General features: G+C 43.1%; 1 pseudogene across 1 annotated transcript in view; it reads left to right on the forward strand.

The window, feature by feature from the left end:
- The first annotated feature begins 2,081 nt into the window (after positions 1-2,081).
- Positions 2,082-19,657, forward strand: part of LOC306879929 (laminin subunit alpha-2-like) — a 225,482-nt pseudogene continuing 207,906 nt past the window's right edge. Inside the window, exons 1-3 of the transcript in view lie at positions 2,082-2,550; positions 17,256-17,515; positions 19,288-19,466. The product of the transcript in view is annotated as a laminin subunit alpha-2-like (transcript). The remainder of the gene's footprint in view (positions 2,551-17,255; positions 17,516-19,287; positions 19,467-19,657) is intronic.

The raw sequence follows: 19,657 nt of genomic DNA on the forward strand, positions 1-19,657 counted from the left end.
TCCCCAAGTTAAACAAATGCTGAAATGGAAAAAGAATACAAAACAATGTCCAGATGTTTGGATGTCTCATTTGGTTCAATTACCAGGAAGTGGAAATCAAACCACCTACACTGCTTAGAAATCACATTCACCTAGAATTCTCTACTATAAGACTTGAGAGAAAAGCCACAGAGAAGCCAACGATATAGAATAAATCCAGAGTTTAGCAGCTGACAGTAAAGGTGGAAAATAGAGCTTTGCATAAAAGATGCCATTACTCAAATACAACCATATAAAAGCAGAAGGCATGACAGTGACCATTCCAGTGAGGTTGGATGTGGTTAGACAGACAATGATGCACAAATGCCAAAAAAGCTGACATGCCAAGTTATATGCTACTCAAAATGTAAGGCAGTTAAACTACAGTCAAAGGTATCCAGGTAATAAACATCCGTTTTAGTTAATAGCTCAGTGCTCATACCTCAAAAAACACTGTCTCTACAGAGAAGTATTCTAGTGCTGACATTGTGCTGGAGGACTGACAACAGAGGCAAGAATGAATGAGAGAAATACTGCATGAGAACAAACAGGTGGATGTCCCATAATGACCCAGACAAACATCTGATCTATGTCCACTTGAGAGTCTATAACTATAAAATAGTTGTGCACAAGTATCAGCTAAACTATAGCAAATTCCTGGAAGAATGAGCCAAAATAGCCTAGTACATGCATACCTAGAAAAACAGCACAGGGACTTAATACTGCAGCATACTGTACAATGTCATATATAAATAATTGTTTTGAGGTTCAGTGTACTGTACGGATGTAGAATGTTAACTGTTTGACAGAATAACTAACCTTTTGTTTGACTTTGGCATTTCATTTATGTATTCACTGTATTTTTACTTTATTTTAGCAGTCCTACTCTAATTCCACTCCTGCTGATAGGTACGCTGGCATTGCGTGGCATTATAAATACAGAATTACAACAAAATTTAAAATCACAATCAAATATACTATATATTAATATACTAATATACTATACAATATACTAATAATCTAATATACTATACAAATATACTAATACAAATTCACCACTAAAACAACCTTGTACGAACCAACATTCAAACTAAAACTTTCCATATTTAAAACTTTTAATTTGATGTAGCTTATCCCTCTCCTTGAGTATTCAAAAGACCTATGACTACAGAGAGTCTTAAAACAAAGTTATGTAACAACTTTGCCTAGTATTATAATAATGTTTCTCATTTACCCTTGGAAAAAAAAGTATGTATTAAAATATGGAGGAGCTCTTTTTTGATTATCTTGCATACCATTTTTAGTGTGCTGCTCTGTTTTCAGGTAACCAACCAAGATTTCTAAAATGGGATACTTAAACGTGACTTTTAGACCTAAATAATATAGATTCTGTTTTACCTAAATGCAATAACAGTTTATTTACAGAGAGCCATTCTCTTACTGCGCACCTCACCTAATATCACTTGTGTTCCCTATTAGTCGATCAGCCCGAGTCACGTCGGTGACCGACGAATTGGGATCTCGCTTAGAGAGACCAATCCACTACGAGTGTATCTAAACGAGCCAATGCACATTGGCATGCGATTATTGCATCCAGCTCCCGCTGATCACAGCGTGAGTATAAGTAGGCAGCAGGTGTAGCGCATATTCAGCTTTTTGCTTCGGAGCCGAGCGGTTCATCGTTCTGCTCCTGGCAAAGCCTATCGACTACGGTGTCTGACAGTCAAGGATGCTCTCCGAAGGTCTCCTGTGCTGGTGTCACGGCGCTTCAGCGGCGGTGGTTCCTTCCTTTCAAGTGGATTGCACACATCGGTTTGCACTACCCCCTGATTGTGTTGCAAGTGGCCATCTCCCCTGTGCGCTTCAGCACACTAAAAGAGTAATTTCTCTGAAAGAGCATTCACGGGTGGAACGTCTTTTTAAAAAAGCCCTTCCATCCGTGCATTTCTGGATGCGGTCGTTACCTGGCGCAGGGTGATGGTCACGATCACTGCCTCTCATGTCTGGGTGTTAATCACGCTGAGGCGGCTTTCGTGGACGAGTCATGCTCCTACTGCGGGAAAATGGCTGTCGCGGAGTTGCGGACCAGACTCCGTTTCCTGCAAATGGGCGGGGTGCCCGTGCCTCTGCCTAGATCTAGGGCTCCACCTGGCAGCAGTCGGGGGAGCGCTACTTCTGACAGTAACCGGACTGGTCTTATGGTGACGGTGAGGAATTCCCCTCCTAGGAACCAACCTCCGAGGGCTCCTCCTTCCACCGGCACTTCGCAGCCTGTGGAGCTGCCGAGAGAACAGGCTGGACCCTCTCATGGGGTACCAATTGTATCCTTTGGTGCTCCCCCCGACGATCGGATGTCGATCGCTGCATCGGAGGGTGAGTCAGACCTTTCTGGAGGTGATGATTCGGCACCGCTGCCACCTTCTGGGCAGCCGGCGATGCCGGATTCGGATCCGGAAATAGTGGCTATGCTTGCCCGGGCCACTGAGAGGGTCGGCTCGAGTGGAAACCTCCACCGCGTCCCGAACCCTCAAGGTTGGATGACTGGTTTCTTGGGGTGCCTCGCGCTGGTTCTCAGGGCCCCACCCCGGTACCTTTCTTCCCGGAGGTGCATGATGAGCTCACGGAATCATGGACGGCACCTTTCACTGCCCGAAACCGATCCGGTGGCTCGTCCTCCCTCACCACCCTCGACGGTGGGGCAGCGCCATCTTTTGGAAATTGAACTTAATGCCTTAATTAAAAAAATTGGGAAAAATCCTACCTTTAAGCACACCAACTTTCTTTGTGAATGAATAATGTATCGTAAATAAATAAATGTTCTTCCTTAAAATACAGGGTGCATAAGTTTGGGCACCCCTATGTTAAATTCCCATAGAGGCAGGCAGATTTTTATTTTTAAAGGCCAGTTACTTCATGGATCCAGGATACTATGCATCCTGATAAAGTTCCCTTGGCTTTTGGAATTAAAATAGCCCCACATCATCACATAGCATTCACCATACCTAGAGATTGGCATGGAGTACTTTCCATAAGATCACCGCTCAATGCAAATAAAACCAGCTATTAGGCTAACTGAAATAAAACCATGCCAATCTCTAGGTATGGTGAAGGCTATGTGATGATGTGGGGCTATTTTAATTCCAAAAGCCAAGGGAACTTTATCAAGCATGAGTTTAGTAAAAAGCTTATGATGATTAACTCAAATGCCTTGGACGCATCAATAAACCCAATAAACATTGTAGAGCCCTGCCTTCTATAGGATTCGACAGCTTCTTTCAAAGCATAAATACATAGATCAGTACTATGCTGAGACTTAAAGCCAAATTGATTTTCTGTGGTACAAATGAGCCCACTCAATCTATCTAGTAGCATCTTTTCTAACACCTTTGAAAGAATGCTAGCTAGAGCGATGGGTCTATAGTTGTCAAGACTCCCTATTTTCCCTGCCTTGTCCTTAATGACGGGCACTATAATGTAACGGTCAACATGGTGTCTGGCAGTATACCATGAGTCAACAGCCCTGTAAAACAAATGGATAAAAGGGCTGCCACTCTGGGGCTGGCTAACTTGAGATGCTCCGCAGTGATGTTATCATTGCCACTGGCTTTGTTATCAGCTAGTTGCTCTATAGCATTATAGACCTCATTGGGAGTAAATTACATCCTCATTTAACTCACCCACACAATAGGGCTCACTTTTAATACAATTAAACAATTAAACAATAAAATTATATATATAACCCTAATTAAACACAGCTGATCCAGCTGATATCTATACTGTGTAGGGCTGTGGCCCTCCAGGAGCTGTTTGACACCCTTGGCTTATTCCATTTTTGCGTCCCTCCCACTGTTAAAAAGTAACTAAGTAATTTTTACTCTGAGTAAATTTTAAATGCGCTACTTTTTACTTTTACTTGAGTAGATTTTTAGACTAATGTATATTAGTCCTAGTTGGATCCCATATGTGTGAAGTCCACGGTATAGCCTTCGAGCCTGTGTTTCCCCGGCAGATGTTCTGCCATTGTCCAAGAGGCTACAATCTCCTCTAATCTTCCATATGCACCTAAACGGTTGTTCATATCCATAAGTGCTTCTGAACCTCCTTTGGGAAGGGTGGGCTTCCGCAGCGTCCGGTTCCAAGTGGAACGGGTTCGACTGAATGTCTCGGTTACGTATGTAACCCTCGTTCCCTGAAGGAGGGAACGGAGACGTCACGTCCCGTCGCCACGGCTGCTGTACCACCGTTGAGCGGCCAGGTCACCGGCTCGGCTCCTCAGTGAAAACCTGAATATGCACTGCACCTGCTGCCTACTTATACTCACGCTGTGATCAGCGGTAGCTGGATGCAATAATTGCATGGAAATGTGCATTGGCTCGTTTAAATACACTCGTAGTGGATTGGTCTCTCTAAGCGAGATCCCAATTCGTCGGTCACCAACGTGACGTCTCCGTTCCCTCCTTCAGGGAACGTCTCGGTTACGTATGTAACCCTCGTTCCCTGATGGAGGGAACGGAGACGTTATGTCGTGACGACATTAGGGGATTTACTTGGAAGCCCCAATCATCTCTGACTTAAGAGAAAATGCCAATGAATATTGGCTAGTGGATTTTGCATACCTGAGCCACTCCCCGTGCATACGGGTATAAAAGGGCGACAGGTGCATCCACTCATCAGGTTTTCCGCTGAGGAGCCGAGAACGTGTCCCTGGCAACCAGCGATGATTCAGGATTGTGGCATGGGGACATAACGTCTCCGTTCCCTTCATCAGGGAACGAGGGTTACGTACGTAACCGAGACGTTCCCTATATGTCGGTCACTACGAGTTATGTCGTGACGACATTAGGGGTCCTATGGAAAGCGTCACAACCTGAACCCCGTCATGACCTTGTGGCATGCAGATGTTGACAAGCTAGCGCGTGACAGACAAATGCCATGCGAAGGTCACAACCTTCCCATCGCCCCAGCGCAAATTCGCTAACCTGGGTGCCCGCAGGGACCACTGAGTACATAGCTGCTGGAGATAGCCAAGCCGCTGTTCCATACCCCAAGAATTCGGAAGGGATTTCGACCTTCCATGAAAGATGCTTCAAGTCTTTCCTGTTTGTTGTACAGCTTGGCAGTACTGACGGGGAAGCGAGCCTTCTGGAGAAGGGCGCTACGAAGCCACATCCTGCCCGAAGGGAGGTAACATGTGGAGACACTGATATGGACTGGCCCAGGCCTGGGGCAGTACTATATACGACTGGACCCTGGGGCAGATCCTACCTAGAAGTAGGTAGGAGGGCTGCCAGCAGGGCCTGACAGAGCTCTGTCAAAGGGAAGACACGGGTTTACCGTGAGGGAAACCGTACCGTGGACGAATACACGTGTGGGATTACCCGAAGGGAATCAGGCCATACGGACACCTAGCCGAGTACAGGGGCTGACCGGAGACCCGGGCGAGCTAGCACCAGTACTGGGCCTGGCGTCAGACTGCTCCGCCCAGTCTGACTGCCGGGGGTGCTGGAGGAACTCCACCAGGGTTCGCCGTACGGGGAACTGAGGAGAAAGCAGGCGCTCGTATCCCCTGGTGAGGGGGAATGGCGCAGCAAGCGTGACACCGGCTGCAAGCGTGACACCGTGACAGCTCTTCCCTCCACTTACCTGTTACCCAACACACGGGAAGAAACTGGCTCAACGCGGAGACTGTAAAATCTCGCGAAGGTGTTCGGTGTCGCCCAGCCCACAGCTCTACAGATGTCTGCCAGAGAGGCGCCGTGCGCCAGCACATAGGAGGAGGCAACACTCCGTGTAGAGTGAGCCCTCACCCCGAGGGGGCACGGTTCGCCTTGGGATTGGTACGCCAAGGCGATGGCATCCACTATCCAGTGGGCCAACCTCTGCTTGGAGACAGTCTTCCCTTTCTGCTGACCTCCGTGGCAGACAAAGAGCTGCTCAGAGCTTCTGAAGCTCCGGGTGCGTTCCACGTATATGCGTAGAGCTCTTACAGGACACAGCAACGCCAAGGCCGGGTCTGCCTCCTCCGAGGCCAGTGCTTGCAGGTTCACCACCTGACCACAGAAGGGCGTGGTGGGAACCTTAGGCACGTATCCAGGTCGGGGTCTCAGGACAACGTGAGAGTAGTCCGGCCCGAACACAAGGCACTCTTCGCTTACCGAAAATGCTTGGAGGTCCCCGACCCTTTTGATGGAAGTGAGCGCGGTCAGGAGCGCTGTCTTAAGAGACAGGAACTTCAGCTCAACTGAATCCAGCGGCTCGAAAGGATCCCTCTGAAGTCCAGCCAGGACGATAGAGAGATCCCAGGGGGGCACCAAGGGTGACCTAGGAGGATTTAATCTCCTGGCACCCCTCAGGAACCTCACGATGAGATCGTGCTTTCCCAGGCACCGGCCGTCCACTGCATCGTGATGGGCCGCAATAGCAGCCACATACACTTTCAAGGTGGAGGGCGACAGCCTGTGCTCCAACCTCTCTTGCAGGAAAGAAAGCACTACTCCAATCGTGCATCTTCGGGGGTCCTCTCGACGAGAGGAACACCAGTCTGCCAACAGACTCCACTTCAGTGCATAGGCTTGCCTAGTTGAAGGAGCTCTAGCCTGAGTGATGGGGTCCACCACAGCCTGTGGCAGGCCACTCAAGTCTGCCGCGTCCCGTCCAGGAGCCACACATGGAGGTTCCACAGGTCTGGACGCGGGTGCCATATGGTGCCGAGTCCCTGAGAAAGAAGGTTCTTCCTCAGAGGGATGCGCCAAGGAGGAACTGTCACTAGGAGAATGAGTTCCGGAAACCAGGTCCGGGTGGGCCAATGCGGCGCAACCAGCAGGACCTGCTCCTCGTCCTCCCTGACCTTGCACAGGGTCTGTGCGAGCAGGCTCACTGGGGGAAACGCATACCTGCGCAGAGCCCGAGGCCAGCTGTGTGCCAGTGCGTCCGTGCCGAGGGGAGGACTCGCGGGAAGCAAACAGGTCTACCGGAGCTTCCCCCAAATCAGCCGGATCATCTCGGGATGGAGTCGCCATTCTCCAGGGAACGTGAGCTGTCGTGAGAGCGCGTCGGCTGCACGATTGAGCTCCCCCGGAATGAGGATGGCGCGCAGCGATTTGAGCTGGCGAGCGAGCTGTGACATGCGGCGTGATCGTACACCTCCCTGATGGTCGATGTACGAGACGGCCGCAGTGCTGTCCGTACGGACCAACACGTGCTGGCCTACCACCAGCAGCCGGAACTGCCTTAAGGCCAGATGCACTGCCAGCAGCTCTAGGCAGTTGATGTGCCAAAGCAGACGAGGCCCCGTACAGAGCCCCGAGGCTGCCTGCCCGTTGCATGTAGCGCCCCAGCCCATGCTGGAGGCATCTGTTGTGACAACAGCATGCCAGGACACTTGTCCTAAGGGCAACCCTGCCCGTAGAAATGCAAGGTCCGACCAGGGGCTGAAAGAGCGGCGACACGACTGCGTGATGGTCACACGATGTGTGCCGCGGCGCCATGCCCATCTCGGGACCCGTGAGTGTAACCAGTGCTGAAGTGGTCTCATATGAAGCAATCCGAGCGGCGTGACTGCGGCTACGGATGCCATATCCTCAAAACTCGCAGATCCAGGATTGGCCGAAGGCCACCGCCTTTCTTGAGTACGATGAAGTAAGGGCTGTAAAACCCCTGCCTCATCTCGGCTGGAGGGACCGGCTCGATTGCATCCTTTGCCAGGAGGACAGCAATCTCCTCACGCAAGACAGGAGCGTTCTGAGCTACCACCGAGGTCTCGAGAACGCAGCTGTACTTGGGAGGTCGCCTGGCGAACTGAATCGCGTAGCCGAGTCGAATTGTGCGCGCGAGCCAACAAGACGGGCTGGGTAGCGCAAGCCACGCTTCCAGACGCCGTGCAAGGGGCTCCAACGGCACAACCGACGTACCTGCGGTGGTGCAGTGCAGGGGAGTAGGGCTGGATGGTACAGAAGGCAGCGCGTTCTGAAGCATCCTTACCGAACTCCCTGGTCCCAAAGGGGACTGGCTAGAGGTGCGTGGGGAGGCACTGCGTCCCCGAACCGCACTCTCTTGGCCGCAGGCAAGATGGGTCGCGGGCGAGAGTGAGGAGGCAACGCGTCGCACACTGTCAACCCGCGAACCTGATAACCCGGGGGAAAGGAAATTGCTCTCACTTGACAATGTTGGTACTGCAGGCCCTTGAGCCAGCGGCGGAACAGAATGAATGATCCTCCCCCAGCCCTCCTACAGGGGAAGGAGTGGCGCTGACCTCACCAGCTCCTGAGATGGAGCAGCTTTCCACATCTCCGGTTTTCCCATGTCAGGGCCTTTTTATCGCCTCCTTGGACGATATCGGGGCCAGCTGGAACACAGCACAGCAGAATCACCGGGGAGCCGCACTGAACAGCTGCTGCAGGAGGAGTGAAAGGTCCGTGGGGACTGGCCCGGCGGAAGGCTCTCACTGTAACCCTCAGATCGCCCCGAGCACTAGCCGATGCTTCTCTGCTCGTGGCAGAGAAGCCAGCGCGGGTAGTGACAGAGGGAGCCCCTCCCATCCCCGTGAGGAGAGAGAGGCGCGATCGCAGCGCTGCCATGGTTACACGCTCAATGAACGCATAAACCATCCACGAACGCAGCTTCAGCGTGCTGGAAGCCCAGACACTGAAGACAACGATCGTGGCTGTTGACGGAGGACAGGAAACGACCGCAACCAAGAGGACACGGCCGGAACAGCGTCTTTAAAAAGACGTGAACCGACCGTGATTTGCTCTTTTAGGAAATCTGCTCTTTCAGTTGAAGTGCCCAGGGGAATCGCTGCAGACAGGACACCGCTGTTCGCACCGTGACGCCAACCAGAACAGCTTCCAGACAGATGATGAATGGCTTTGTGGAGATCAAACGTTCATCCACTCGGCTCCGAAGCAAAAATCTGATGAGTGGATGCACCTGTCGCCCTTTTATACCCGTATGCACGGGGAGTGGCTCAGGTATGCAAAATCCACTAGCCAATATTCATTGGCGTTTTCTCTTAAGTCAGAGATGATTGGGGCTTCCAAGTACATCCCCTAATGTCGTCACGACATAACTCGTAGTGACCGACAGATAGGGAACGAGGGTTACATACGTAACCGAGACGTTCTGTCAACATCCTTGTCTGAAACCTGTAAAGCAGAATTATAAGCATATAAAAACTAGTTATAATCCCAAACAGCTTTCATGTCATTTATGTATAATAAGAACAAAAGGGGGCTAAGACATTTCCCAGAGGAACTCAATTATTAACAATTGTTTCCTCAGAAAGAATACCATCAATTTCTACCCTCTGAACTATCCAATTTAGATAAGAGTTCAACCAGGCTATCACCATACTCAATTAACCCATGACACTTCAATGATCTAACAGTATTGAATGAATCACTTCGAGATCCAAGAGTACCCTACCACACATTCTTCCTTTATTATTCTGCTTCATTATAAAATCAACCTTCGTGTCAGATGGCACTATACCCTTTGAAGAAAGATTAAAGATAAATGTAACAGTTGGAACTATAATATCTGCAGCATCTCTTAAAAATCTAGCTGGAATAACATCCAGTGCAGTAGATTTAGACAATAGATTGTAAAAAAACAAACAAACAAAAAACAAAGATGGATGACGTGTCTCTATTTCCTTTCATTGTAGAAAAGCAAAGCCAAAATATCCCAGGTATTGCTGCTGTCATCTTGCATCAATGACGTCTTTTAAATTCTTTTAGACGTCTTTTAGTCTTTTAGACGTTTTGATCATGAGCTGGAGTCATGGTACCAAAGTCCCTCCCAAACTCCCGCAGACCCAATCACAAGCTTAAAATTAGGTTTTGAATAAAATCTCTTACCAAAATCATTCATATAAATTCTTCTTATCCACTAAGGTATTTTCATTTAATGAATAGAATAGAATTAAATACTTCAAATTCTATCTCACCATCAATATCTAATCCTAATTTTGATACAATAAATTTGATTTTGCCAACTGACTGGAACATATTCAGCACTTTCCAGCACTTTCCACAGAGATTTGAGATCTTCCTTATTTATTTGTAGTTTTTCCTAGATAAAATCTCTTTTTGCCTCCTTTATACTGCTCTGACCTAAATGTCCAAGTGCTTTAATTTTTTCATAGTCTTCCTGATCCTTAGTTCTCATATAAATCGAAAATGCCTTGTTGCTGTTTTTTAATATTTCATATACTTTCTGATTCATCCAAGGACTGGATCTTTGCTTATCTCTCACTTGTCTAAAGGGGGCAGTTCTATCAATTTCTTTAAGAAATAAAACTTTATATTTTGTCCAAGCATAATCAACTATTCAGCATGTCTTTCTCTTCAGTTGACCTTTAAATACTTACAACTTGAAAACTTGGGAACAGACATCCTGGTGCAGGCAAGCCGACTTGTTTGCCTTTGAGAAGTCAACCCACTATCCCCTCTGGTTCATGCTCACATCTCCAGCTCCATTGAGGCTGGACACCATGGTGCATACGAGGTGATCTATGAACCTTGGCTGGAGATGAGGGGCACCAAATCATAGATGACTGCTTAGGCCAATGGCATAAATCCTCTCAGCTTTTGTCGGCATTGGTATTAACATTTCCGCAGTGTCAACGCCATGCCAAAGGTTTGAACTTAAAAGAGAACGTCAGGTTACATAAGTGGCCTGGTTCCCTAAAACGGGAATGGGATGCTGCGTCATGTTGCCAAACTTTGGGGATGCCAGACACATTTTCCTTCAGGCAACTGGAAGTTGGAGATTCTTTGACGAAGGTGCCCTTTTAAGGTCTATGGCAGTGCTTCTCAAAGTCCGGACTCCGGTCCGGATCCGGACCCGGAGGGAATTCAATCCGGACCCGCTTCTATTTCATATTTCAAGAACACTAATTATATTTCCTACTTTGATAAACGCACGTTAAACTTGTAAATCATTTGTTTATTTATTCTTATTTTTTTATGTCTTTTGGAGAAGGTCCGAAATTGCAGGCGAGATATTGAAACTTTTCCTTCATGACATTTGTTGTCATCATGACATCCAGTGAGCGTATGACGTTTGACATAATCGGGCGACATTTCACCGCTAATATTTTTATTTTTTTGTTTTGTTTTGCTATCACTTATATTATGGCAATTTGTCTTATAGCAGTGCCCAGTGTATACATTTATTTGTGGCGGCTTGTCACAATATCAAAACTGACCGCTACAAATAGATTTTACAAAAGGCTTATACTTCGTTGAATAAACTGAGCACTGCGCGTTTCAAAAATAAAATGCTGCGCGGGTGTTTTTATATGAATGTATCTTTTAAAAGAACCGTCCGTTTTCTTCAGAAAAGCTTTGATGTCAGTTTTCATTTGGTCTTTCCTGTAATGGCTGATAAAGTAGCGCTTATTTGATTACAGTCGTTACCGGGGAAACAGCTATAACAGCTATATCTCTCCTGCTGGCAGAGAATCAACTTGCATTTGCTAGTCTGCGGGAAACACTGGTGTCTGTCAGCAAACATAAACAAAAAAGCATGCTTCAGAACTGTTTTGAGAAGGTGCTTAAGTTTTGAGCCATGTATTATTACTATGAATTAGGCTACTACTACTACTATCTTGTGCCCTGCAATAACCATTTACGCAAACTCTCTTTTGATATAAAGGGAAAAAAAGAGAAAATCGGCTCAAAAAATCAGCATCATGTATCGGCCATTGGCTGCCCTGATTTCTAAATATCGGCATTGGCCAGAGAAAAAACATTATAGGTCGACTTCTACTGCTGACACTTAAATTAATTGTTTTGCCACTTTTGCACTTGTTATTAAAGTATTTTGAATGCAAAGGGAACCTTTTTTTTTAAATTAGTGTTTATTTGTTATATGTTATGTATGTTTATTAAAAACACATTTTGTAATAACCAATTGTTCCGGACCTTTGACACTGATGAAAATTCAGATTTGGACCTTTGAATGTAGACTTTGAGAACCCCTGGTCTATGGTCTACATGCCACGCTACATCACCTGACTTCACATCAGCCAAACAAGATTTTCACTCATGCTTCAGACACTGTTCAAGCAGAAGCATTCCTACAGCCTCAATGCCATGACACAGTGTCTCGTTCCCTTCTCAGTGAACCGGGTTACATACATAACCTGAGATATTGCATGTGCAGCTTTTCCCTTTCACTCCCACTACACTCCCAAAACAAGTCTTCTCTAGCAAGACTAGAAAAGTAAGGTTTGTTTTTGTTTTATTATTCATTATCACATCCAAATCATGGACTGACAGCATAAGTCTGGAGAAACAGGTGTTCTGTTCATTAATTCTCAGCTTTGAGGAATGTTACATTATTGTGATACTCAACTAAACTAATTATGCTACATTTTACTTTGCATGGAAAATAGTGCGATAGTTATTTATGCAATTGAAAGTTGTCTTGGCTTTGAGATCGTGCACACTCTCTCTCTCTCTCTCTCTCTCTCTCAGACACACACCCACATTTTTTTCTTTCTGTTGAAATCACTGTGTATCATTCAAATTTAGCCTATAAACACTTGATAAGAAAAAAAAAATTGGGCTTTGTATATGTATCATACATATAATTAATTTAATTTAATTTTTTAATGGCTTGTCAGTTAACTGATTTTAACCAATCAATTATGGCAGTTAATCAGCATCTCCTTCTGTTCTATTTCATTCTGTCATCTATAGCACAACTGTACATACAATTATTTATTTTTCAAATTATTTTTCACTATTATTTTACTTTTTTCAATTTTTATTTATATTTACATATGTGTTTTTATTCTCATCTTATTTTTATTGTCTGTGTGTCGTTGTTGTCTCTGTGAACTGGAAGCTTATGACACTAAAACAAATTCCTTGTATGCGCAAGCATGCTTGGCAATACAAGCTCTTTCTGATTCTGATTCTAAAAGACTTTGGCAAGATGTACATCCCTATATTTTAATGTCATTTTTAGATTGTCAAATCAAAATAATGTTGGATTCAGCATGATATCAGAAAAAATAAAATGGCAATAGAAAATGGAAAAACAACACATTCACTCCCAAGTGTTTACCCTTCTGGCTTTTCAGTTATTAAACATTTTCTCGAGTTTGTTCATCTGAACTGAAATTTATTGAAGCCTCTGAGAATAATCTTTGACAGGAGAGATGTGACGTAAAGAGAATATACTGTCATCTGTGTCTGTGTGTGTGTGTGTGTGTGTGTGTGTAGGAGGTCTTAGGCCAGCGCACATAGTCAGATAAGGCAATGCACATCTGTATTTGAGTTGTGTCATATCTGACAGGTTGTGGGTTATGGTTTTTATAGCTCTTCTTTTCTCTGTCACATGCTGCAGGGATGCTTGTTTGTCTCTTATGAAATCTTTGGCCTTTACTGGTGGGAACCTCTGCGGTAAATGAACACCTGAGGGCAACCTCTGATGCGGTTGCCTTCAACACTGACCACACACACACACACACAGAGAGTGAGAGAGACATGTTCACGTCTAAATGAGGACGCACTATTTCCAAGGGACTTCTGTTGTTGTTGTTTTATTATTAAGCTAATTATAAATACTACAGACAAACAAAGCAATGTGTTTCATATAAATTCCTCTACTCTTTTGTTTCCCCCTCAAGTTGCAATTAAACATGCTGCTTTGCAACTGTACCTTTAAGACTTGTGTAAAAGACGTGTAATGACTGGCTAATATCTTCACTTGTGAAATGAGCAGCAGAAGTTTAATTTGAGGAAATGTTCTGGATAAACTGGAGAGGAATTTGTCTACTATACATCTAACCTGTTCTCAGTCCCAAGGCATCTGATACGGCCTCATGTCAAGAGCTCTGCACGTTACTGGACAGATGGCAAAAACTGTTTAACAACACAGTCAGTAACTGCTTTTATAGAGGAAGCTTTGAAGTCAGTATACTGACACAAGGGGCATTGGCGATTAATGTTTGGGAATCATTTTGTCATCATATAATGGTTTGTTGGTGTGTGATTTTGAAACTCAATGGCCAATTTTAGTTACACACACACACACACACACACACACACACACACACACACACACACACATCCGATTCATCAGATTTGGAGAAATTAATCATCCCATCAGTGTCTCAGCAATGGATCCTCTGCAGTGAATGGGTGCCGTCAGAATGAGAGTCCAAACAGCTGATAAAAATATCCCAATAATCCACAAGTAATCCACACCACTCCAGTCCATCAGTTAATGTATTGTGAGCCAAAAGCTGTGAGCTTGTAAGACACAAATCCATCATTAAAACATGTTTAACTTCAAACCATCGCTTAAATAAGAGTCCATAAGTTCACCTCCAGTGAAAAAGTCCATCTCCTGTTGTCTCTCACATCAAAATCCACCCACATATTTGTTTAGAACGTTTTGGACTGTTTTGCTTGTAAAGTTGTTTGAGTCATGAGGAGCACTTGTGGATTATTGTGATGTTTTTATCAGCTGTTTGGACTCTCATTCTGACGGCACCCATTCACTGCAGAGCATCCATTGCTGAGACACTGATGCAGAGACACATTTCTACAAATGTTGAAACTTATCTAAATCTTGAATGGCCTGAGTATGCACTTTTCTTAAATATAAATGTAGAATAAATATGCACTTATGAAAGTATATCAAATAAGGACTTATGAGTTTATTAATAACTACAAACCAACATTTGGTCTTAAAATAGCAAGCTCTGAGTGACAGCTGAATTCATGCTAAATGTGTTGCTTGCAGGTATATTATCCTGCTTTTCTGTTTATCTGTTTAATTTGATGTATCATTTGTTATGATTGTCCTGTTTTGTCAACAGAAATGGGTATATATAGTGTTAATTATTACCCCAGCTCTTTCTTCAAGGTTGCTCTGGATATTGTCATTATTCAGAAGTAGCTGGTGACTGAATGCTGCAGCTGACCAATCAGAATGAAGTCCTCCAGCTGTGTGATTAACCCTGTGCGGGATTGTTGAGTAGTTTGAAGTGTACACTCACACTTGTTTGACTGATGTGGCCTTGCATTACTGCCTTCTTTCACAGTTCAGTGAGATGATTGTGTATTCAGATGTGCCTCAACTCGCGCGTACCTCTGGACACGACAAAGCATCATTGTGCTACTGAATGAGCGTCCAGGGCAGTGGCAGTGCTGTGAGAGACGGTAACGTGAGCCTGTTATCTGCCGCAGATGAAAGAGCGTGCGATGCGAACTCTATTGTTGTTTTCTGTGTGTGTGTTTCTCGTGGGGCGGTGTTACCTAAAAAGGTAACAGGAATGAATAGAGACTTCAGTCTAGCTTTTTTCCCCCGTTTCTCATGTTTTCTTTTTATCCAGGTCAGCTCTTCAGGTAAGCTGGAATGTCACTGCGCCCTGAAGCTTTCTGAAGGCCGCAGAGAACCTGACAGGGATGGTGTTTAACATGTTACACCGTGGTATACACACTTACACGCATGTGTGTGTGTGTGTATACGTGTGCCTCAGGTCTACTACTGCTGAATAAAAGAGTGGGGAGTCATGGGAATCAAGTTTTACTTTTCTTTCTCAGATCTTCTTTTTCATTTTTGTTCTCCTGCTAAAAAACTAATCTATTATGAGAGTCTACTACGAACATTATCACAGGGTAAATTGACTTACCCAGGAAGTTTAACACTGTGGCTTTGTGTGACTTTCAAATCATTGATCTGTTTAAGCATCACAGCCAGCTTGACAAACGCTGTATGCATTAAAAGTATAGTATAAAAGTGTGCTTGTTTATTCAGTGATGCTCAGTCGGTACCTTTAAGGGTGTGTAAAACCCTTGTAGTAATGGAACATATGCTTATTATATTATATGCTTATTGGGGACTGATTGCACAGACACTATATTGGAAGAGAGCTGAACTGGATGATGATATTACTGAATCATCAATTAATTGACTTTAACTGAAAAATGTCAAACTTGTAAGATGTGAATGACAGTCTATTGAAGAGACAAAATAATAAACATTAGTATCATGTAACTACAATTTTGGTGTTTTCGTGTTTGACGGTAATCAAAGCAGCTGCTCTGAAAATCATCCTGCAGAAATACAGTTCACAATAAGCTGATAATTATTTTATTTATTTATTTATTTTTGTGAAAGGGATAGCTTGAAGTTGTTGTCAAATAGCTGACATGGGCACATCTTTGACTGCTCATCACTATTATTGAGTTATAAGGTCCTTCAGGCTGTGCTATATTGTATGTAATTACCACTAAAGGATGTACTTTAGAGAAACTACAGCACATCCATATTGCTTTTATAAAATAGTTGCCACATTTTATTTTAATAATACAAATCATTTTCATTAAAATATTATTTCTAATCAAATTACTAAAGTACAGTTCCTCAACTATTAGCTTTTGTAAAATAATAAATAAAAATAATTAATTTATTAATTTATAACAACTGAAGTTATAAAAATGATCCTGTTCAAAGTAGAATTTAACAGTGGCATTTAATATAATTCAGGATTAATTGTGTAAGTTCAGTTATTGTTTTGTGTTCATTGAATTTTGTTTTTGATGTTTCTGAATTAAGTTTATTTTATTGATAATTGATTGTTTGGTTTTGCTCACCTAAGCTACATTTATTTGTTTAAAACAATAACAATTGAATTATTATAAATTATTATTTCAACTTCAAATATCTGTTTTCTGTGTGAATATGTGTTAAACTGTAATTTATTTCTGTGATGTGCAGCTGTATTTTCAGCATCATTACTGCAGTCTTCAGTGTCACATGATCTTCAGAAATCATTCTAATATACTGATTTACTGCTCAACAAACATTTCTGATTATTATCAATGTTGAACACAGTTGTGCTGCTTCATATTTTTGAGGAAACTGTGATCCATTTTAATTTTCAGGTTGATGAATAGCACCACTATTTTGATGAATAGGAAGTTCTAAAGAACAGCATTTATTTTAAATTGAAATCTTTTTGAAATGATAAATGTCTTTACTGTTACTTTGAATTAATTTAATGTGTCCTTGGTGAATTAATAAAAAAACAAAAAAAACAAATCTGGATTCAAAAATGATTCATTCAATAAATCTTGCTGACTTAAAATTTCTGAACATTTTAAAGATTGTATCTCTCTCTTTGAAAATGTTACAGATTCTGTCTGAGATAAAGTGTGTACAGTATATAAATTGAAGTATATATTTGCCAGAATATTAATACACTGTTCCTTGTTCTCCTCTCACACGGGTCTTCCAGATCGCTTATGTGATCCTGAAAGCTGCAAACTCACCTCGGCCCGGAAACTGGATTCTAGAACGTTCTCTGGACGGAGAAACATACATGCCGTGGCAGTATTATGCCACTACAGACACAGAATGCATCACACGCTTCAACATCGTCCCCAGAAGAGGCCTGCCGTCCCACATGCATGATGATGAAGTCATCTGTACTTCCTTCTACTCTAAAATCCATCCTCTGGAGAACGGCGAGGTGAGAAACACCTTCACTCACAGGGCAACAAAATTAAGAAGTGCAATGAAAAGGCTTTAATGCCATTTTTAGATGATTATGACATGAATGGCCTATTCTGAAGAAATTATAACTTGCACTATAATGAATTATCAATTCATTGAAAATTTTAAACAAGGTATCATAATTTAGATTTTGATGGCCATTTTACTCCCTCTCTGACTTCCTATATGCATGGCTAACCTCACATCTGACCCTGCATTATCCCAATCATTACATGACTGAATACTAAATAAATATACACTGCAAAAATGCTTTTCTTACTTAGATTTTTGTCTTGTTTCCAGCAAAAATATCTAAAAAATCTTAAATCAGACAAGTAAAATGATTGTCTTGTTTTCAGAAAAAAAAAAACATGTAAAAATTAAGTGAGTTTTTGCTTGAAAAACGCAAAATAATCTGCCAATGGGGTGAGCAACAATCTTATTTCAAACAAAAAACAAGAATATATTGCTTACCCCATTGGAAGATTTTGCGTGATTCAAGCAAAAAACTCACTTAATTTTGACATGTTTTTTTCTGAAAAAAAGACAATCATTTTACTTTTCTAGAAAACAAGTAAAGCAGCAGCAGGTTTCATGTGTGTATGTGTGTTTGCTGAAAGTCAATTTACAGCTGTCAGATCATAGGATTATATTGAACAGCAATGTGTGATGGTGTTTGTGTGTGTGTGTGTGTGTGTGTGTGTGTGTGTGTGTGTGTGTGTGTGTGTGTGTGTGTGTGTTTGTGCCATACTAATGAGGGAGGTGGGTGGGGAGATCAAGCCTGGACTCAAATGTCGCTCTATCTCCTTTAAAAACAGACAGCATAAACTCACACAGCACTAATTAGCACACATCATTAACCCAAGAAAAACAGCCCAGTACTGCACACATATGCACGCATCACTTTCTTGAGCTGCACTAGCATTGCATTGCACTGTGACTGAATGTTGCTTATTTGTTTATATGCAATTAACCCTCTGGTAGTCTTTGATCATTTTAGACTGAAAAAAAAATCCAGTTTAAATTCTTAAACATTTTTACTTTATCAGAATGATACAAAACTTGGTGACTTTTTGGCACTTGCTATATGCAGACATGGGGGGGAAAAAAGCATGGACATGATTAGAAAAAATTTAACATTTGTGATCTTCACTGTCAAAAATACCCAAAATAGAAAATGAATGGGAAATACAAAAGATTCAAAAATACAAAACATTGTAGTTACAAATGAGCAAAGTAGTATTTGGTAATGTCTTTATATATATCCGAATGCAAAACATAATAAAAGTAAATAATTACGTCTGAAAATATTTTTATAAGCAATTAGGCAATACATAGCCCTGTCTACAGGCATCTAGTGGTTAAACCATAGTATTACATATTATTGTATATATATTCATCACATATTTTCAATTTAAATACATTTGTCATATTTTTTAACTTAACTATATTATTGCATAACTGTTTTAGTTCATATAAACAAAAATGCAGCTACATTTTAAGGTGAATATTGTATATTGCAATTTAATACCTCAGAGTGTCACAAGTGTGAGGAAAACCAGAGGGTTAATTGTATTATTTTTGGTCAGCAATATTGTTCAAATATTCAGATAATGCACTACATTTTGAAATATTCCCCTCACCCCCCCAAATAAAAAATAGGATCAAGCATGATTGAATAAATTATTCAATGACTCACTCATAAAGACAGTCATGTGTCGCAGTTCCTCACTTCTCATTTTCTTTCAGATTCACACCTCCTAATAAACGGCCGCACCAGTGCGGATGATCCATCGCCCACATTACTCAACTTCACCTCGGCATGCTATATCCGCCTGCGGTTTCAAAGGATCCGCACCCTAAACGCTGACCTCATGACCCTTGCCCTCAATGACCCCCGAGACATCGACCCCATCGTCACCAGACGGGTGAGTGCCTCAGGTGGAGATGGAAAGACAAGAGCGCCAGTGTGGTGCTAGCGTGAGAGAGGGAATGTGTTGTCATCGCTCAGTGCCATTCATACGCCATCTGTGTGTGTGGATGGTTGGAGCTAATGCCGCCCGCCTTATCCATTACCAGCCTCTCCTCCTCAGACAGATGGGTTTTAATTAAAATCATA

Source organism: Barbus barbus (assembly GCF_936440315.1).
Source record: "Barbus barbus genome assembly, chromosome: 14".
Lineage (NCBI taxonomy): Eukaryota > Metazoa > Chordata > Actinopteri > Cypriniformes > Cyprinidae > Barbus > Barbus barbus.